The sequence below is a fragment of the Hemicordylus capensis genome, chromosome 5 (genome assembly GCF_027244095.1).
Source record: "Hemicordylus capensis ecotype Gifberg chromosome 5, rHemCap1.1.pri, whole genome shotgun sequence".
Taxonomy (NCBI): Eukaryota; Metazoa; Chordata; class Lepidosauria; order Squamata; family Cordylidae; genus Hemicordylus; species Hemicordylus capensis.
In genome coordinates, this window is record NC_069661.1 from 35590480 (window position 1) to 35612587 (window position 22108).

General features: G+C 43.5%; 1 protein-coding gene and 1 long non-coding RNA gene across 2 annotated transcripts in view; one reads left to right on the forward strand and one right to left on the reverse strand.

Annotated features, from left to right (window-relative positions):
• Positions 1-6369, forward strand: part of LOC128327294 (uncharacterized) — a 38252-nt gene extending 31883 nt beyond the window's left edge. The window contains exon 2 of the long non-coding RNA XR_008308571.1: positions 6197-6369. This is a non-coding gene — a long non-coding RNA (uncharacterized LOC128327294). The remainder of the gene's footprint in view (positions 1-6196) is intronic.
• The window catches only part of DKK2 (dickkopf WNT signaling pathway inhibitor 2), a 93397-nt gene that overhangs the window by 45851 nt on the left and 25438 nt on the right, over positions 1-22108 (reverse strand). The window lies entirely within an intron of this gene.

Below are 22108 nucleotides of genomic sequence, written 5' to 3' on the forward strand. Positions count from 1 at the left end.
CCCTCGGGGCTCCATTCTGTCAGCAATGCTTTTTAACATCTACATGAAACTGCTGGGTGAGGTCATCAGGGCATTTGGTGCTGGGTGCTATCAATATGATGACACCCAAATCGATTTCTCCTTGTCATCTATATCAGGAAATGGCATTAGCCCCTAAATGCCTGCCTACAGGCATTAATGGGCTGGATGAGGGATAATAAACTGAAGCTGAATCCAAGCACGAAAGAAGTGCTCATTGTTGAGGGTAGTAACAAGAAAGAACAGGTTCGTAGCTTGGGAGTGCTCTTGGACCCAGGTCACGCGCTAGTGCCTCCAGTTGAGGCTGTGGCCAGGGGCGCTTTTTACCCGCTGCAATTGATTAGACAACTCTTCCCATTCCTTGAGGAGAATGGCCTGAAAACCAGCTGCTAACCTCCAGGGTGGACTACTGCGATGCACTCTATGTAGGGCTGCCTTAGTACTCACCGGATTCCCATTTACAAGTATATCCCCCAAACTGGTTCAGCCAGGTTAGATGGCTGAATTGGCCCAGACCTGGTTCAGCCAGACCCGGAACCAGGCCCGGCTGGTTTGAATCTGGTTCGGATTCTAACCGAACCAGCCAAACTGGATCCGTACACACCTCGATACATAAGACCAGTTCAGAAAGTACTTTTCCAGTGAACATGATTAAAAGGAGGGTGCACAATGAGCATGCCCTTCTTGGCTTTTCTTCATGCCCATCCTGATGTCCTCCTGTCCCAGCACACTCCTTTATTGCATGGTAGTGGACCAATTGCTGCTCTGCATATGACCCAAAGCTGGTCGTTGGGCTCTATGTAGGGTGGTGTTTCAGATGGACCAGCGCCCCTGTGTAATAAAGGACTGTACTTTTAAGACATCAGGAGGGGTGCCATCTTGATGCATCCTCCTTTTAATTGTGTGGGCCTGAAAAGTATCATCTGAGTTGACTCATATTTTTCTCTTCCACCAAGAGATTACTTTTGAAGGCACCTTGCAGTGGTGGTCCACTTTTGATAGATTTTTATGGCCCCATCAGCCAGAAGGTGGGGTAACTTAAGGAGGATTCCCAGGAAATAAGATTCCTACGGCATGGAAAACAAGGAAGCACATGCTTTTCCCATTTGTGGTAGCAGTTTCCTTCTTGGGTTTGCTCTTCACATCTCTAAAAAGAACTCTGTGAAGGAGGGGAAGTGGAGTGGAGTGGCTCTTTTCTGTGTGTGTATGAGTATATAATGTAAAATCAGCAATGTGACCCCTGGATAAATATGTTCTGCCACCCTTGCTCTATATATTAAATGCAGATTAGATTTGATTTCATCACAGACCCAAGCACATGTCCTTGGAAGTAATTCCCATTGACTTCAATAGAATTTACTTCCAAGCAAGTGTGACGAGGATCACAGCCTAAGGAAAATTTTCATTTCCTTTCCTTCTCTCTGTTTGAAGCCATTTTCTATGTATTTTTCTTTTATGAGCTACCAAATTACATATGACCAAATGTACCTATTTAGTGAAAATGGGTTCCATTAGTTTGTAACTTTAGCCAAACATTGTTTTCTTTTGAAGGAAGATAATGGAGAACAGGTGGGGATGTTTAGCATCAGGCTGCTGTTTCTAGAATTACATATCTTCTGGGAGTTACCAGCAATCTCTGAAAGCTGTCAGGAGGACTCGGGAACAAGTATGATCCAGAGCACATTCCATACATAAAAAGCCTTTTTGAAAATTTAAGTAGGTGAGACAGGAGAAAACTAGCTGGCTGGCAAAAGGATTTTAAAGTGTCCTTGTTAAAGGTCAGAACTTCCTTCTGTGTCCCACATTAACTCCAACTGGCCTGTAGTTCTGCAGAAGTAGCATGCCATTCTTAACAGCTTTCAAAGACATACTCAAAGCACTTGCGTTCTTCCGGTTTGAATTCTGAAATGTTCGCAACATTTACACTGTTCACTGTTCCTTTCTCCAAAAGGAACGAAGAGAAGTCTGGTCCAAGGAGCTGCATGCTCACCTTGAATGCTTACTTTTAAAAGATTTATCAGGCTCAAGAGCAGCTTCATTCATATGGTTCAAATGAAAGATAAAAATAAACTATGAAGAAAAGCACATGTGCCATAGCCTCCTTTTGTACAAACAATGCCTATGCTTCAGTTCAAACATGATATAGTAAGAATCTTTTGGCATGATCCAGCCATACCTATTATGATCTGCAACCAAATACTTTAGTTGATTATTTCAAAGCAATGTGTGAACAACCTTCATTGTGATGTTTTTCCTGGGCACACAAACTTCCCCTATCTGCCCATTCTCTCTGCCACTTTTCCTTCTTCCATCTGGCCTTGTCTACCCAATTTCACTTGACCACACCTTCCTCCAACATACTTATCCTGCTTTTTCAGAACCCTTCCTGCTCCTTTCCCCTGCCTTTGTTTTCCCTACCCCACTCTAGGATCTGAGCAGCTCAATCAATGACAACCAGCAACTGTCATGTCAGCCCTGCCCCTCTGTGACATCAGAGCAGCTCAGCCAATCCCTATTTTAGGTTTCATCACTACCATCATGACACCACTTCCTGTTTATATTATTTATTTATGTATACATATGTAGCTGGTTTTTCAAAGTCTTCAAAGTAGGGTGCAACATAACAAAATGAATGCTAAACAAAAAAAATTAAATACAATTTTAGATGTAAATCTGTAAGGATATCATGGTTGTTAGCATCTAGATCCATAAAGAGGTCCAGAAGACTCAACAGAGCTCAGGAGACTTCCCCATCTCTCTTTTGGTGAGGCACCAGTCAAGCAAACCAAGGCAGTCTCAGTCCCAAAACACAGCCAGAAGCTGAACTGAAATGGTTCCACTTCCAAAAAATGTACTTGATCTGGGAGCACCTGCAGCTATCCAGCCACAGCCCACTCTATATCTTTTGGGTTTTAAACAGCCCTGTAAATGAATTACCATATAGATTGGTTTCAGTGGGAGAGGGAATAACTTTGTTGAAGTGCCACTACAGCACCCAGTTTTTCTTAGCGAGAGGGGAGTACCTCACTCTGTGGTGTGTGGATATACATGGTATATAGGAATGTGCTAAAATAATCGGATCTGACATCTTGCAGTATCTTTAGGATGCCACATTGGTGCAGCATCCCCAGGTTTTCTTTTTTTTTACTTCTCAGTCTTGCCTCATCAACAACCTGTATCTTGCTCAATTCTGTGCCACACATCATATAGCCACATCATATATAACCACAATGCTACAACCAACAGTGGTTTGGTTCCCACAAAATGATGGCAAGTACAGAAGAGCTGCCAGTTCCTGTTGGGTGCATGCTCCCATACCTGCTACCATTTCTGTGTTTTCATAGCCCAGGAATTTTGGGTGGGGAATGCCGGGGTGCCTCCATCAACCCGACATTTAACACCAACATTTGCAGTTGGCTTGATGGCTTTGGACTGAGGTTAGTAGTACCCGATATTTTCTACTTGACATTTCTGGGTTCTGACAACATGGGAACAATAGCAGGAGTGGGAGCATGTGCCAGGAGGGAACCAGCAACTCTTCTGTTAGTTGTCACCAATACATGGGTGGGAACCTGGGCAGTTATTATTATTGCTAATATAGCAGCACCAAGCAAGTCTGCTGTCCCAGGTCAGCCTGCAAGAGCAGTGGAGCTCCACATGTTATGACGTTGTGCTGATGCAGCAGTCATTGCCTCTGTCATAAACACATATATGCTAGCTCAGCAACCCACAGAATTTAGCTGTTTGCCTATTTTTTTAGAACAATACAAAGGTTCTGATCTTGCAGTGCCAGAAAAAGCAAAAAGGTTTCATGGCCTTTCCTGTTTCTAGAAGTTTTTGCAAAAAAATAAAAAAAATTAAAATTAGCCCCATTTTCCCTCAGCTTATAGTAAATTATCCATCTAAAAGGACTTTCTTTTCTATGTCAGTGTTGTAAACGGCAAAGCCACAGTTCCGACAAATATTTGAGTGTTGGTAAAACAAGAGATTATAGTACATTGCAACTTTGATGTTTTGTCCGCAGACCATCCATCATTAAAAGTGAATCGTGAATATATACATGCATGACATGATTATAGCTCTTTGGCCTAAATCATTTATAAAGATTTGGTTCAGCTGGTTTTGTTCAACATGCTACATGATTAATCATAAGGAGAAATAAGACTTGCACAGATATTGCTTTTCTGTCCTCTTGATGCCCACAACACTGCAGTATAATAGTCATTGACAGTCGTGAGGGTAGGGGGAAGAGCAAATTATTCGGTGCTAGAATTAACCATTTAGGAGCCAGCATGAAAAGGATGAATATCTTAATTCTAGCAACACATTGGCCAAAAATAAAAGGTATATCAATGATGTCCTGTGTCCTGGGGCATTTTGGTGTACCAAAGACAGACTGAAATGTGCTTCTGGAAATAAAGTTGCCATGTTGGATGCATCGATCACTCTGTGCTTCTCAAAGTGAGGAGGCTCAAACAGCACTGATTTCTCTTCTCCCTTTTCTGCCAATATAGGTCAGTTATATATACAGTGCAGAGTATTCAGGAGTCTACAATGGCCAAGCCTGAAACAAGTCCCAGGCAGGAAGCCCTAATTCCCTGATCCGCCCCATGTGACAACTGTCTGGTAAAACTCCCAAATGCATCACCATTGCCCAGAAAGGAACTCTGGGAGGCAACATTAACTGAGCTAACCCTCAGCTGAAAGAAAGACAATTCCAATGAAAGCTGGGATTCTGTGGATGTTGAGATGGACCTCTGGGACATGCAAGAATGTCTTGCAGTCTCTGATGCCCAACTATACCCATAGTATCCCATTCAACACTCACTGCTCTTAACTACAAGATCCCCAGTGTTAAGGATATCATCCATGTGGTCCAAAATGCCTGTATTTATCAAGGACAGTCCCTATTTTCTAGAATATGCCCCTGGTAAAGTACTGTCTCCATATTGTGTCCCTATTTTTGAGTTTTGAGGACATGTTATGTATCTAGCAGTTCAGTCTTTTGGTGAGGCAGCAGATACATGTCGACTCTAGTGCACATAAATGGACACAACAGGCTTGTGGGTGAATGGCCAGTGGATCGCTTCTTTTCCATGCCCATTCCCTATACCCATATAGGGGTATAGGGAATACCCTATTCCCTATACCCTATACTCAGGGCTAGGGTATAGGGCTATTCCCTATACCCTATACTCAGCTATACTGATAGTAAATAAATGGTGCAGAATTTGTTTGCAATTGTAGCTATTCTTAATCTATATTCTGTAATCATACCCATTGTGTTTAAGCACTCTACTGAAACATTCTCAGAGTCTTTTTAAAAATAGTTTAAATACAGCATGTAGAGAAGAGGCTTTAGTAATGTGTGGGGTTTTTGTGTGAAGGGATATGCAGTTAGCAATCCTTCTAATGTCACATTGATTTTAATTCAATCATTTCTCAGAGTATTCACGAACAGGGTCCCTTTACAGCAATGCTAGTCTAATCCTAAATCTAATCCTAAAGCATGATTACTAATGGCCGGAATGGCAAATAGATATTAGGCAGGCCTCTAATATTAACAGTTTGGAGCACAATCCAGTCAAAGATAAGCATGTGGTCTTCTGTTGAAGCCAATTGTAATTAAAAGTTCAGCATTCAATTCAGTTAAGTTCAGTGGGAGAACACTTGCTTGAGTTTCCCACTGACATCCATAGAACTTGAAAAGTGCTTCACTTTGGGTGGATCATCCCCATTATTATCAACCACCTGTACTTTTACAGTTGCAAGGGGATAGACTGTTATTTTCTCTCCTTGTGGAAGATTTGATGAGATGCCAATAAGTCACTTAAAATCACAGAGGAAGCAAATGCTTTTTATCATCAGAATGGATTTAGTAGAAATTACAATAGCCAAGGAAACGCAGACAGGACAAATACAGAGAATGGAACGTATGATTTCAGGAAAACCTCATCATGTGCTTAATTTTTTTGCAATTGGAGCATGATGGTTTTTCCACCATTCTTCAAAGAAATGAAATCTTCAATTTCAAAAACATGTGTTGCCAAATAAATCTGTGCTGAATTATATCTTTCTGAACTAGCTGGAAGACACTAATCTTTTTTCCCTTAGCACCACCATTTCATCAAGGCTCCAAAACATACCCACAAACAAATTGTTTTATCTCTTTGTTTAGGGCTGTATTTTTGCCTGTGCGGTACACCAGAACCACCTTGAGGCGACTGCGCTTTGCAAAGATTGTCCCTGAATTTGAGGCAGCACTTCTAGACCTCTCAGCAAGCAACAATCTGGATCCAATTTTCAAATGAAAGGCCACTTCATTAAACATTTTTCTTTTAAACTATGGAATGGCTTTGCTGATGTTGGGGGTACAGGCTCTTTTCAGGCTGGGAAATTATTATTTATTGCAATGTTGATGGAAAATGTTTGCAAACTGGAAGGGACAAACCTCCTTTAAGGGTCAACTGATTTATATGGGCAACAAAAGCAGATGGTCAGCAAGTATTAATCTTAAGCTGACATGGCAGCTGTCTGCAAAATTTATTTATTTATAAGATAAATGTAAACCCTGCCTCTCCAATCAAAGACAGCTCAAAGTGGCTTACATAAAAACCTAGTAGCTGATATTCTGACTAATGGTGTCCTCGTGGAAGGACATTGCACTAGCAAGGTCTGTGTGTTGGGAGCTTGCAATCCAGATGTGATTTATGCTAGTGTGTGCTAGCTTAAGGATATAGCACAGGGATCTTGTGCAAAGGGAACATCTGTTTTAGACTAGTCCTCATGCTAGCAGAAGATGTCAAGTTGCACAACACTCACTGCACAATATCGTTGACCAACAACTCCACATCATCATTGCCCAAGACTGTTCTACAACATCCCATTATACAATACTCATTGCACAACCTTGTATATGTTCCAGAGAAGTGTATATGTTGTCTGTGTCTCGGCTGTGCAACATTTGCAGGGGAGCAACCTCATGAGAAGGCTTGCCCTCACCTTTTGCCTTTGGGCTTCTCAGAGGCATCTGGTTTCACTATGTGAAACAGGATGCTGGACTAGATAGCCTTCCAGTCTGATCAAGTAGGGCTGTTCTTATGTTCTTAACCACAAGTTCACACAGCTCTGTAACCATCCTGTGTTAGTGCGACATCGCGCAGCCATTTGTCAGGATGTCAGCCAAGATCATTTACAGCAAAAATTAATTTAAAGGCTAAAAAAGAAAGAAAGAACAACTGAGAGATTGTCACTGCAACAACTCCAAAATAACGAATTAGAGGTCAGCTGAAACAACCAGGGCTGACATACTACACAAAAGTATGTCAGCCTAATAATGTTGCATTTGTGTGATTTGCATAAATTGCACATGTTGCACAAATGCAAAATTTGTGCAAATTGTGTTACATGGGACTATGCTAATTATTTTCAATGTGTAACACAATTGCACCAACACAATGTTACCAGGCTAATATACCCTTGTGCAGTATGTCAGTCCAGGTCTTTAACAGGTAGTGAAAGGCAAGGAGACTGCAAGTCAAACAGATCTACCAGGACAGAGAGTTCCACATCTAGTGACCTGGGAATATTAGTTCCTTGTTCTGAAAATGCAAACCGATGAAGCTTTCAGCAGAGGAGGCACCAAATAATGAGGAAATGTCACATTTTCAATTATAATGTGCTCATAACACATGGATAGCTCTGTCCACAAGATTGCATAACATGGTCCTTTTTAAAAAATTTCATGATAAAAATTACCAAGGAGTTATTCACACGGCTTCGGGGTAAACGTTGAGCGAAGCCACTTCGAAGTACACTTGCGGCATTGAGAGATGCTGTCTCTCCCCTGTGCTGTTGCTTTTCTTTTGAAACAAGTTTACATGCAGGTGTCCTAGCCAATTGGCGGCGGGTGGGGGGAGAGATTACTGAAGAGCTACATCTGCATTTCTGAACAGAGTATGCCTCGTATCATGCTAATGATTCTATGCCAATGCCTCTCCCTGTTTGCTCTGGATTTTCAGAAAAAGTAGCTTAAAACCAGCATTTTAACAATCCAGAAATACCTTGAGATAAGCTTGAATTAGCAAGAAAAAGCCCAACTTGTGTGTGGAGTGGGTCCAAGGATCTGGACCCGACTTCGGGGTAAGTTTAGATGGTGTGTGAACACAGTGTGTAAAGCCTCCAAGCAGTTATTTTACTGACTGACATCCAGACTAATGCTGTGTGCATTCTACAGGGAAGGAATGATTTTCAATGGATCTCCCCTTCTCCCTGAAGCCCACTGTGCCTCCTGTGAATTGTTGTGTGAATTGAATTGTCTCAGTTAAACAACCCACTGCAGTTGCATCCAGTAGCAGCTCAAAGGTCTCTTCCTTTGCAAAGCTCACAAACTGAGTCTAAAAGCCCACAGAGGGGAAAGCAGTCGGTGGGGTGGGGGGAAAGGCGGGGGTAGGGGTTGAAGCATTAGGGGGGAAGTAGCAAACAATGGAAACACTGTGCTTCTCTCCCCTTTTTCATTATAAAGTGCTCCCTCCTGAGGGTACTTTGCAATGGAAAAGGGGACATTGGCTGAACATGTGGCTACAGCAAGCCTGCTCAACTTTGTCCCCTCAGCGGTTTTTTGGCTTCAAATAGGAACATAGGAAGCTGCCATATACTGCATCAGACCATTGAGTTATCTAGCTTAGTATTGTCTACACAGACTGGCAGCGGCTTCTCCAAGGTTGCAGGCAGGAATCTCTCTCAGCCCTATCTTGGAGAAGCCAGAGTGGGAACTTGAAACTGTTCTTCCCAAAGTGGCCCCCATCCCCTGAGGGGATTATCTTATAGTGCTCACATGTGGTCTCCCATTCAAATGCAACCAGGGCAGACCCTGTTTAGCTAGGGGAACAAGTCATGTTTGCTACCACAAAACCAGCTCTCCTCGTGGCCAATAGCCAGGGATTATGGGAGTTGCAGGCCAACATCTGTAGGAGGGCCAAAGTTGAGTAGCCCTGGTCTACAGTGTAATGTACAGTTTGGCCCTCAACATTCCCTTACATGGGTCTAATATTCAACAAAATACTTGTACATATGAGCATATGGCCAAATGAAGAAGGCCATGAAGATTCCAGAGGAAACTTTATTTACGATATCTTGCAATGGCTAATGATTATCTTCTGGAGCCAATACTAGGTGCATGTTCCTTACCTATATATTAGTGTACAGTCTGTTCCCAGCATATTACCAAAGGAGCCTACCTCTATATAGCATAGGTCCTGAAGATCAGTGGGAAAGGCCCTGATTAAAATTACTGTCACTCAGGATGTTAGGCCAATTAGTGGTCAAAGTAGAGCCTCAGTTATGGTCCCATTAATTTATCATTATTATTGAGAATAATATTGAGGTTTTATAAATTGGCTTTTTATTGCAGAGTTTATTATGGACACACTTGTTCTTGTTTATTTTCTATTATGAACTATTTGGAAGCTTATATGTTGCCTTGGGGAGATGAGATATAAAATCAGTCCATCCTTCAATCTGTAAATAAAACTGCCATCGTAAAATCATCTCATGGTGAATGTACTCAGACCAAAATACAATTCAGTCCAGCATCCTGGATCCCACAATGGCTAACCAGATGTCTGTGTGAAGCCCAGAAGTGGCTTCCTGCACGATGCCAAAACATACCATGTAAATTGGTCTTTGCTGCACCAGTAAATAAGGGCTTACAAAGAAGTTTGTTATAATTTTAGCCATGCAATAGCAAAAAAGGGTTCATCTGCCCAAACAGGAGGGTGTTTCATGCTTAAAGGATTAAACAAATGGATGTTGTTTAATTTTTACTGATAAAGATGGACTTCAGTTTAAACAAAGCTTTAGCCTGTGCATTGGCCTTCTGTTCTTTAGCTTCTTAATATGCACTAATACTATTAGAAGCATAACATATTTTTCCCACATGTAGTGACCATATTCCCAAAAGTCATGGAGTTTTGCTCCCTTAAAAGTTCTGAGGAAGGTAGAAACAACTCCTTCAGCGTACCTTCTCCACAGGAATTGCATCTGCTGAATGCCATCTTCAGAATTTGTAGGGACAGCGCAGAACCCTTATCCCTTCAGGAATATGGTCACCCTTTTCCTAAGGTTTCTAAATAGCTTGTGTTCTTCTTTAGTTTCGGCATGTGCGCCCCCTAGCAGTCACTATGAAAATGTGCAAGAGCTAGAAAGAAATTTTAAATCCCATGAGATTTGCCTAGAAACAAGCTGGGTTTTTGAGGCTAGCATCTTCTTTGTGTCCCCCTACACTCAAGGGAATGTTTGATGGCTTGCATTTACTATATAACTATTTGTTGATGGATGTTGTAATATAAATTTGGAAAGACGGCGACTGCTTCCTCTCTGTTAAAAGGAGACTTATAAAAATCCACACAAAAAAAACTTCGTCTACCTATTTAATGTAATGCAATGAGTTCAAGTTATTTAAAATTTTATATGTATAAAACGGCAGTTATATATATATTTTCCTCTGGCAGAAATAATCACGACTTTCTTAGCCAATGTTTATTTTCATTTCCCCCCTCAAATCTGAGACATTACAAAAGAAATTATTGCAGTATTACATGTCACATTTTGCATCAACATTTTGCAGCTCTTCTTTTCAAAGAGGTGCAATCCATCACAATTTGAACACTTTAAGGTTCTCTTGATCCGAATGGGAGAGATTTAAACAAACAAAGCTCAATCTCTCCCACTGAAATAAACTGTAGGTACTTAATTTTGCCTGGATCAGACCCAAACTTTGTAATTATTTGCATTTACTGGCTTGCTTTTAAAATATTACACAAACATGGTCAAAAGCTATAGTTCACTTTAAAAAACAACAAAACCCTGCATTTAGGGGACAAATTCAGGAGTAAACTGATAAAAGATGGCACCCAATAGAAGCTACAAAGTTGGCTTGGTTCATACAAAACAGGCAAGCTATAGTTTTCTGAGACATCAGGGCAGAGTAGAACAATTCAGAAGTTATGCAAAGTGTGGACACTGTACTCACACACAGCATCCCTCAGTGTGAATTTGAAAGCTCCACTTCCACAGTGATGAACTCTAGAACCTGCCCCTGCTCTCCATGCTTACAGCATTTGTCTGGCATTCCAGCATTCTAAGCATGAGAAGAACCGCTCCAGGAGTATAGTGGTTTTGGTTCAAACTAACACTTTGATGACGGAGAGCAGTAGGGTTGGGTTTCAGAGCATGTCAGCATGGGGGCGCTTTCAGGGGCTATCTGGAGCACATGTAGTGGAACCATCTGAATGAACAGCAGCCCCACACAATAAGGGTACATGCCAGGAAGTGTCAGGACATAAGAGGATGACATCCCAATGGGTGCACTCTCAGTATGTCCCCTTCACAATCATGCAGGCTGGGGGCTGTATTGTCCAAACTGGCCCGGTATAGAGACAGCCAGTTATATACATGCATGTGTAATCCCAGCTCTTGTTATTATACAGAATAAAAGAACTTCAGCCTCTTCCATTACACTATTTGATCCATACCTCAGCCAGATTTGTTAGCAATGCAGCTGCTATGGGTATGAATTTGGAAGCAGGACCCCAGCATCCTTTCAGCTCCTGAGCATAGCTGTGTCTTCAGTTAAGTTACAGGGATAATGAAGTCTGATTTCACTTTTCCATGAGTGAATACACTCAAGAGTTCTCTCCAAAAATAGATTCTGTGGGTGCCAAACATTATGTCAGAACTGGCTCTTTAAGACACTTGGATGCCTCAAAATTCCGAGTCCCTTCCCTGAAACACTATCCTATCTCACTCGCATAGGGTTGCTCTTTTTCTCAAGTAGCTTTCTAACCATCCTCAGCCACTGTTCCTTACATGTCCAGATATGGAAATGTAATCTGTTGCCCAGGGAAGGTTCCTCTTTTATGGGTTGCAGGGCTCTGATAACAAGGGTGGGGGGGAATACAGTGGAAGAGAAATGTCACTTCACTAAGTAATGGCTTTTCTTTTCTTACTGCTGTCTTACTTTTTGACTCAGAAAAACGAAGGGGAAGAGAAAGAGTTTGCACAGAGAATCACCTGACAGCGGCTGTTTTCTTCGACAGGCAATTTCACTGGTCAGGGTGGTCTGTTCTGTCTCACTGAACTCCCTTTGATCTTCACAGTCTCTCCGTTATTTTGATATATTTGTTTATTTTATTAAAATGATTTATATCCTGCTCCTCACGTGGTTGCCTCCCACAGTTTTAAAATATAGATAGACAACATCCTGATCAACACAGTGTGCAGTACTATGTTCAAGACTAAAGCATAGAGGGTGCTTGTGTGGGAGAGGTTGCTAATCTTCCCCTTCCCTCTGAAGGAAAAACTCTGTGCCACCTGAAAATATGTCCCTGAGGATTGCATGCAGAGCGAGACTGGCAACAACCTCTTTAGTCTGGGACACAGTAGCTGCACACATTTATTTGTTGGTTTGTTTATTTAATCTTGAATTTGTAGACACACACACACACCCCAACTTCTGTGTCTGGGCAGTTTTCAACAACATAAAACAAATTAAAAATGAAAAACCTTAAAACAATTTAAAAATCACAGTCAAGTTAAAAAGCTTGAGTGAGGTTTTTGACACGCTTCCTTTATTTTACGTGCACTGCACTAGTTAGGATGTCGGCCATAGTTTTCAATCAGGGTTATTAAGCATATTTCTATATTGCCTTTCAGCAACACGAAGAAGTTGCAAAAGGAATGAGCCGATGGTTCACTTCCCAAATGGGCTCATAATCTAAAAAAGAAGCACAACTCCAGTAACAGTCACTAGAAGGGATATTACGCTGGGCTGAATAGGGACAGTTTCTTCCCTCTGCTCAATATAAAATAATCGCCACTGTTGAAAGTGTCCCTTACTATGGCACTAATAGTGGTAATGCTTTCTTTAAAAAAAAAAAAGCCCTCATTTTTCACCGCTAGTAGTGGTGGCAGCAAAATTCCTCTCGGTGGCTGCTAGCTGCCATTTGTTTTTCCTCAGGTGTCCCACGTGCAGTATCATTCAAAGAGATTCAGGGGCAGGGAGCAGCCCCCATTGGCAGCGGCCATTTTTGTGGGACTGTGGGGCGATTTTATTTCTGACACGTTTCTGCAATAAGTAGAAGCAGCCTTCCAGCTCCACTGAAAACCAGAATATATCCTGAAAGAAAACCTAGCAAGGAATCTTTGTAAACCACACACACACTACCTATCAATCCTGTGTCAGTGCTGTACTGAAAATTCAATTGGACATGGGGGGTGGGGAGAGAGAGAGAGAGAGAGAGAGAGAGAGAGAGAGAGAGAGAGAGAGATCAGCTACTCTCAGCTCATCTGCCTGGGTCTTGATCATACAAGCAAACTGGCACTTCTAGTTTAAATCCTGAAAGATCCATATTTGTTTATAGACCAACCTGGCACTCAAAACTCAAGAGCAGTACCACAGACCCAATAGGCCAGTTCAGATGAATGCAGCCCCCACCAGCTGCCTATGTGTTTAAAGGGGGATTATTCACATGTAAAGAGTGATTGTCCAAATCACCCCTCTACACATTCTGCAAATCCCTGTTAAACAGGGTTTTGCGGCACTTGCAGAGGAACAATTTGGGTGATCTCAGGCAGGTAAAGGATGTGTGGAGAATGCATCGTCACATCCTTGGGTGACATCGGTGGGGTGGGTTCTCAGTGGGGCCACATTAACAGATGTAGGGGTCCTATTAATCTGAACTAGCCCAATGGTGCTTGAGCATGGTAGCTCAAGTGTTAGATCGCACCTTCTTCTGTATGATCCCCATCGCACATTGAGGACATCTGTAGTGGTCTGTCTCCAGTTACCACCAGTACATCTGGTGGCAACTCAGAACTGGGCCTTCTCTGTTGCTGCTCCTGGCTTATGGAATGCACTCCTGGCAGGTATCCACAGTTTAGGCTCACTGTTGGCCTTTAAGGGAGCCCTAAAGACTTACTTTTTAAAATTGTTTTTAAGTATTTTAATCAATTTTAAATTGTGTTAAAATTGTTGTTTTAAGTAATGTGTTTTAAATAACACCACCCAGAGCCTCTGGATGGGGCGCTTTATAAATGTAATAAATTAATATTAATATATAATAACAACAACAACACACTGGAACATCTGCAAAAAATACAAGCTACCTGTAGCCAAACATTGGTGGGACCATAAAATTGAAAAAGTTGAAGAAAATGAAGATGTAAAAATATTATGGGACTTCCGACTACAAACAGACAAACATCTGCCACACAATACACCAGATATCACTGTAGTCGAGAAGAAAGAAAAACAAGTCAAAATAATCGACATAGCAATACCAGGGGATAGCAGAATAGAAGAAAAAGAAATAGAAAAAATCACCAAATACAAAGATCTACAAATTGAAATTGAAAGGCTGTGGCAGAAAAAGACCAAAATAATCCCAGTAGTAATTGGCGCCCTGGGTGCAGTTCCAAAAGACCTTGAAGAGCACCTCAACAGCATAGGGGCCACAGAAATCACCATCAGCCAGTTACAAAAAGCAGCTTTACTGGGAATAGCCTATATTCTGTGACGATATCTATAACAATTGACAATAAAATTCTGGCATCCCAGGTCCTTGGGAAGGACTCGATGTCTGGATAAAACAAACCAGTCAATAACACCTGTCTGTCTGTGTAAACAAGAAATAATATTTTCACCCTGCTTCCCTTAGCGGCCTGCCAACCAAGGGCACTCTAATCCCTCGATCTTGGGGTCCAGGTCCATGGCCTCCAAGGTCCGGGGGGGACTCCAAATGGCCAAGGGGGGCTTCCAGCAGCCACCACGCACCCACCCCGCCGCACCAAACCTTAATTTAGGACACCATGTGGCTGAGGGGTGGCTGCTGAGGGGTGGCTGCCGGGGGTAAGCCATGGCGGCTTTCTAACTGTGAGGCATACCTCACAGTTGGAAAGAGAGGCTAGGCCAAATGGACAGTCCCAGTGTCGCTCCAGTTGCCACCGGGAGTGGGGAGAAGGGCTGCTGGGCTCACCCCACCCCACCCCCTCAGTCACCCCTAGGCTGCGTGGACGGAAGTTCAGCACAGCAGGAGGCCCCCCCCAAAGTAGGTTTGGGGGGGCTTCATGGGGAGGGGGCTCACAGCAGGGGCGGTCCGGGCACCAAAATTGCCTAGGTACACCCCTGCTACTAACCCCATCACTCTATCTTCCCTTGCCCTAAATAACTTCCCACTCCACAACAAAGCTGCCCAGGCACAGGACAAAATGAATGATCAGAGTAAAATAGCTGAAGCCTCAAGCTGCAGCAGAACCCCAAAGAGGTAATCATCAAGTGCACAAGAGAAAGTGGAGTGGATACAGTATCCTCTCTCTGTGAGAAATGGTAATAATATGCCCAATCCTAAGAACTGTAATTCATTTTCAGTGTTAAAGTGCACAAGCCCTTCCGATTAAAGTGTAAATATGCCCCAAAGACAAGAGACATTAGAATCACAAATGCACATGAAGGGACACTGCTCAGACACATCCCCTATTCTGACTTGATGTGCTGGAGGGTTCTAGAAATTGAATAAATAAATAAATATCAAGGAATCACTCAACCTAGGTGGTGGCAGCACCCACCACCCATCCCAACAGGCCTCACCTGTCTCAGTTCTCTGCTTTCTCTTCCCACTCCAATGGAACTCCAGAAACGTTCTCATTCTTACAGTATGCTAGAAAACCCATGCATAGTTGTACCCTTGCACTCAGCCTGACACTAAAGGAATGATGCCAAAAGGATAATACTCCTTTTTCATGGTTTCTTGGTTTTAAATAGGCCAAATGACAACTCTGCATTTTTCAGATCCAACCCAAGATGCTATGACAAATGAGGCAGAAAATGGTACTCAAACTCAGTTTTTAAAATGTAACCGTAAATTAAAATGGCTGATTTACCATCATTTAATGGTGTTGGGATTCTGCTGTCTGACATAGCCACATCACTCTCTTTAATGGTATGCTTAGGTCTGTATTTAGAAAACTGGTCTTAAAACAAATTATATTATTTAGCATTTGATTTGTTTTGGAGTATTTAATTGGGCAATAAATTGATTTTAATGAGTATTTTATGTTTGTTCCTTAACCTGTTGTTACCAGGCTAGTCCCTGGGGCTATGAATTCAAATAAATATATTTCACATATTTTCCCCAACATGAATATTTGTCTTTGGCTCAGAAAAAGTAATTATGAAACAACCCCCCCGAGTTTAGCCATTGCAAACATTTCCATAGCCAGAAGGTAGGACATTGTCATAGAGTGGTGGAATTAGGCAAGGCAGTCTAGCAGAATTCCCCCTCCTCCTCACATCACTCACAGACACACAGAGACACACAGACACACACAACACACGTCAGCCAGTGCCCCAAACCAACTAAAATGTTCCTCTTTGTACTCTGGGATAGAGGAACTCTACACTCAATGTCCTCAAAGCAATGTAGGAGGGATACATGTGTGTGTACGTATTAGAAACCATACCTTGTAATCATCAAAAGCCACAGTAGATGTGGGGTTTGCCACATTTGTTACACATACAGCACTATTATTGTTTATCTCTCCAGGGGACTATTTTCAAACTTGCGCCCATTCTGCAGTCTTCCCTCAGGGGACCTTTCTGAGCACTGGTTATTCCTTGGCTCCCCCGCCTCTTTTGGAAGCACTTAGAAAGAGACAGCATGAGGAGGCAGTGAAGGTCCCCTCAGGATAGATGTTTGGAGGGTTTGGGTTTTTCAGTGCAGTATTTCTGTAAATAAAAGCTGGAAAGGGATATGCCATGGGGCTAAAAAATCTGCAGCTGGGAGGCCAAGGGAGTGGGGAGGCTGAGTGGGTGGAAAGGGATTCTAGGGGGAACAATGATGATTATTTTTTTAAGGCAAAATTAACATATGTATTAACCATGGCTCCAGATGGAAGGGGAAGGGCATAGGAGAAAATGATTTTTTAAATGATTAAATATATTTATTAAATCACAACTTGTAACAGGAAACTGCAGCTGTGGAGAGAATGAAGAGAATGAATATTTCTTCAGACCATATGCAAGCACTTGCTTTCACCCGGCATAGGAAGCCAGACCTTTCTGATTCAACATCAAAGTGGACAAAGGTCTACTTCAAATCCATAGTAACCTTTTATTAGCATTCTTAAACTTCCTGCAAGCTTGCTTTAGCAGCTTTAAGTAAAAAAATGTGGAATAAGCCTTCAAGAGAGCCCAAGACATTCAGTCCAACCTCTCCGCTCAAGGCAAGACCTCCCCCCGCAACTCCCTCTGTCTTCCCCAATTAGCCCACATGATCCGGACCTCCAGACCATAATGAACCAGAGCAGAGATGGGGATGACCAAGGTACACATCAAAGGTGTCTGGGGATTTTAGAACAGTCCCACTGTATCGGACCAAAGGTTGATCTAGTCCAGTGCTCCACCGTGGTGTTCCTTCTGGGAGGCCCACAAGCAGGGCTCAAGGTGATGTCACACACCCCTTGCTCCCCAGCAGCTGGTACTTACTGTCTTGCTGCCTCTGAAGCTCAGCCCAGCCCAGCCCATTCTCCCTTGGCCCCTGAGGCAGTCTGATGGACTGCTGCCCACTTGTCCTGATGGCATGTAAAATGTCAATCTCTCCCCCACCGCGCACACACACACACACACACACACACACACACACACAACTTATTTCAACCTGTAATAGCCCTTTCCATGCAGCATAGCTGCGGATATGAACACATGGATGGCATGAGCGGGGAGGGTGTCTGCTGGCCATGCCCCTCCATGTTTTTAATCACAAACTCTCAGAGTATATAAAACACTTCCACACACGTCAGCTTCGAATGAGCATGTGGAGGACCCACAGGTTCAGTCCCCCTCTCACAAACCATGGAGATGGTGTGTGAATAGAATTTTGCTCTCACATAGGAACATAGGAAGCTGCCAAATACTGAGTCAGACCATTGGCCTATCTAGCTCAGTGTTGTCTTCACAGACTGGCAGTGGCTTCTCCAAGGTTGCAGGCAGGAATCTCTCGCAGCCCTCTCTTGGAGAAGCCAGGGAGGGAACTTGGAACCTTCTGCTCTTCCCAGAGCGGCTCCATCCCCTGGGGGGATTATCCTACAGTGCTCACACTTCTAGTCTCCAATTCATATGCAACCAGGGCAGACCCTGCTTAGCTAAGGGGACAATTCATGCTTGCTACCACAAGACCATATCTCATCCTCTCCTCTCCTCTCCTCTCACCTCAGAACTCAGAGGTGTCAGAAGAAATCTGTCAAAAGAAATGGACCTACCCGGAGGCTTAACTCAACTCACAAGCTCCCATTGGCTGAGCAGGTGACACGTGTCTCTCTGGCTCAACCCTGATTGAAGGGGATTAACTCCCTCCCCCCAGCTTGCCCAGCAACTCTTGAAAAATCATATACAATCCTATGCAAGTCTGCCAGCTAGCTATCTAAGCTGTCCACTCAACTAATAACATCTGAGCCGTGAATGAAGTATTCTGTGTTGTGAGGGTGCCTGCAGATCAGAACTATTCACACACACTGTGACAACAGGAGCTAGTTAAATGTTTTTTTATTATTATTTTATGGCTGTCCTTTCCCTCTAAACCATGATTCCTGTTCCTAATGTTCCAATAAAGCCGTTCTTATATTTTGAATCAGCGGGGTTGGTTGTATGTTTGACAGCTCTGACAATATATCTTCCATATGTGATTTACACAGCATTCTACTTCGTAAGCTAGAAAGGGATGCTTGCTCTGCAGCAACAGGGAAGGCTGGAGGCAGCAGTTTCCCAATAAAGCAACCCAGAGAGACACAGGTCACCTTACTGTGTTTTTAGGAAGTAGTGGCAGCAAAAAGCTCAAGGGAGCACTTGGGAATGCTGAGACTTTAATAAACCTACATTTGCACCCTAGGATCTCCACAGAGGTTCTTCCTCAGCCAAATTGGGAGGGAAACCCAACCGGTCTGGTAAATCCAGACTAACAGAGATGGTGAAAAGCATCAAATCCAATGTAGGGATGTGCAAGCCCCTTGAGAAATGCCGCTAGGCTTACCAAATTGGTTTTGCTTCAAAATCTTTCACGAAGAAACTCCAAATTCAGTTTATATAAAGTTTTAGGAGGAACTCGAATCATATACTGTGTCTTGCAATGCAAAGCAAAATGTTTTCAACATAAATATAAAACTTGAATAAAAAGTTAAAAGGAATAAACAAAATACTTCTAATATTCATATTTGACATCCAACTTTAGGGCCCAGTTTTTCAGCCATTATGCCTGCATAATCCAGAGTGACTTCAAAAAGAGTTGTTCATATACATAAGGGCAAAAAGGGGGGGGGAGAGACTTTCTCCCCTCAAGTTTCCCTTAAAAAAAGGAAACTTCCAACATCTCAGAGCAGCACTAAGTTTTGCATACTATACACATGTGCTGCAAAAATACAGTCACTCCAGAAGTAGGAAAAACCTTGCACGTAAGTTTGAACTTTGAGGCTGTTTTCCTGAGCAGCCAAGACCAGGCTAGGGCAGCTAAGCCCAGGCTAAGCTCGTGGAAACTGCTGGGAGCCACGGGGTTCCCATTGGTGCTTTGGCGGCAAACCTGGCTAAGAAGCCAGGCAGTGAAATGCGTTTAAGGGAGTGTGCGCTACCTTAAGCCCATTTACTTGACCATGTGTCAGCCCTGGCTGCTTTCAGCCGGTGCTGAAATACTGATCGGCACCCACCCATCACTGGGGGAATCCCCACAATGCACCACACACTCACACAGTGCATTGTGGGATTTCCAGGTGCTGGGGCAAAGGGCCCAACCCCACAACTCCACGCTGCCTGGGGCAGCAGCAGATCATCTGGGTGTGTGCGATTCGTGAGCCCAGCAACTCTCCCAGGGATTGTCTGTGGGGAAGGGAAGCATCTGCTGCCTTCCCCGCCACCTGCCCTCAAGCCCTCTCACATGATTGTGAGAAAAGGCTCTGTCTGTTGTTGTTTTTAAGTTTTCAGACTGGACATTTTAAGGATCAGATGTGTATACAAGCTCCATATTATCAATGCATCTACTGAGAATGGCTTTCAATACTCCCAGACAGGTTCTCTCTCTCTCTCTCTCCCCTCCCTCCCTCTCCCGCTCGCTCTCAAGCCCTATTCACACACACTATGCGGTAATGCACTACTGCAAGCTCCTAATGAAGAGTTGGTGGTCTTGAGTAAGAGTGCTGTCTGGCGGTCTGTCTGCCAGCCTTACTGCAGGTTGCCCGACGGACCAGTCGGGAGGTGAGGGGACTCTGGAAGCAGGCGACAGCACAAGAACAGAGAAGGCATTGGGACCTCCCGGCTCAAGAAGCAATCCAGCGGCTGCTGAAGGCATGAGCAGGCAGCCAACAACCGCAGCAGCAGGGCCTAGACCAGGTGGAGAGGAAGAGTCGCAGGACTCTGGAGATGGGCTGTGACATCGACCTAGACACGACCTAGGAGGCGGATCGGGGTGATGAGCAACCCCCTCCACTGGGTATTACATACATAGGAACATAGGAAGCTGTGATATAGTGAGTCAGACCATTGGTCCATCTAGCTCAGTATTGTCTACACAGACTGTCTACACAGAGTATTGTCTACACAACCTTCTACAAGGTTGCAGGCAGGAATCTCTCTCAGCCCTATCTTGGAGAAGCCAGGGAGGGAACTTGAAAATTTTTGCTCTTCCCAGAGCAGCTGCATCCTCCCGAGGGGAATATCTTACAGTGCTCACACTTCTAGTCTCCCATTCATATGCAACCAGGGTAGGCCCTGCTTAGCTAAGGGGACAAGTCATGCTTGCTACCACAAGACCAGCTCTCTTCTCCTCAGCTCTCTTCTGAGGCCTTTGAACCCCCACAGAGGGGCTTTGCACAAGGGGACGACCAGACCGATTTGGACAAGTGCAAATACTTCAACTAGTTAGTGCACACACACTTCCCCACACACGCCCAAAGTGGAACTTAAATTGGAATAATGTAAGCACCACGCCAGCAGTATGATCGTGTTAATTAAGTATTTGCATTCTAGCACAAGACCAATGGCATTTCATTAGGAGCCCACAGCAGCGTGAGCAGCTGGGAACCTGCCTGTGTTAAAATGCACAATAATCAGACAAGCAGACACAGGGCCAGTCTGGAGGATACTTTTTTCAGCCCACACAATTAAAAGGGGGACATGCAAAAAGTGTTCCCATTGTGATTTCTTATGCAAATGTCTCAACACTCTCCTAGCACATTCCTTTTGATCACATGGAGGGGCTTTTCATTCAAACAGCCATGCTACATGTAGAACCAATACTAGTTAATATGTGGGTCATATATAGAGTGGCTATTCAGATGAACAGCACACACACGCACACACATACATGTGCACACATGATAAAGGAATGTGCCAGAAGGGCAGGGGGTCATCTGCAAAATATATTCACAGCGGGCATGCTCTTGGGCCATGCCCGTTTTAATTACATGGGCTGAAAAATGTATTGTCTGAACTGGCTCACTGAAGCCAATATATACTACAGAACCAAGAACCACAGCAAAAGGCAGCCAAAAACAGAACTATATAGAAAAAAACCAAACAATATTTTGTTCATAAATCTGTCAAGCCAGAAATGTGTTCCGTTGGCAACGGGACATAGGATGCTACCTTATAACGAGTCAAATTATTGGTCCTGACTAGTTTAGGAAAAAGACGACTGGGAGGAGACATGATAGTGGTCTAGCAAATCATGCAGGGTGTGGAGAAAGTGGACAGAGAGAAATTCTTCTCCCTCTCACATACCACTAGAACCAGGGGTCATCCCATGAAATTGATTGCTGGGAAATCTAGGACCAACAAACGGAGGTACTTTTTCACACAACACATAATCAACTTGTGGGATTCTCTGCCACGAGATGTGGTGACAGCCAACAACATGGATGGCTTTAAGAGGGGTTTGGATGACTTCATGGAGGAGGGGTCTATCAACGGCTACTAGTCGGAGGGCTATAGGCCACCTCTAGCCTCCAAGGCAGGATGCCTCTGAGTACCAGTTGCAGGGGAGTAACAGCAGGA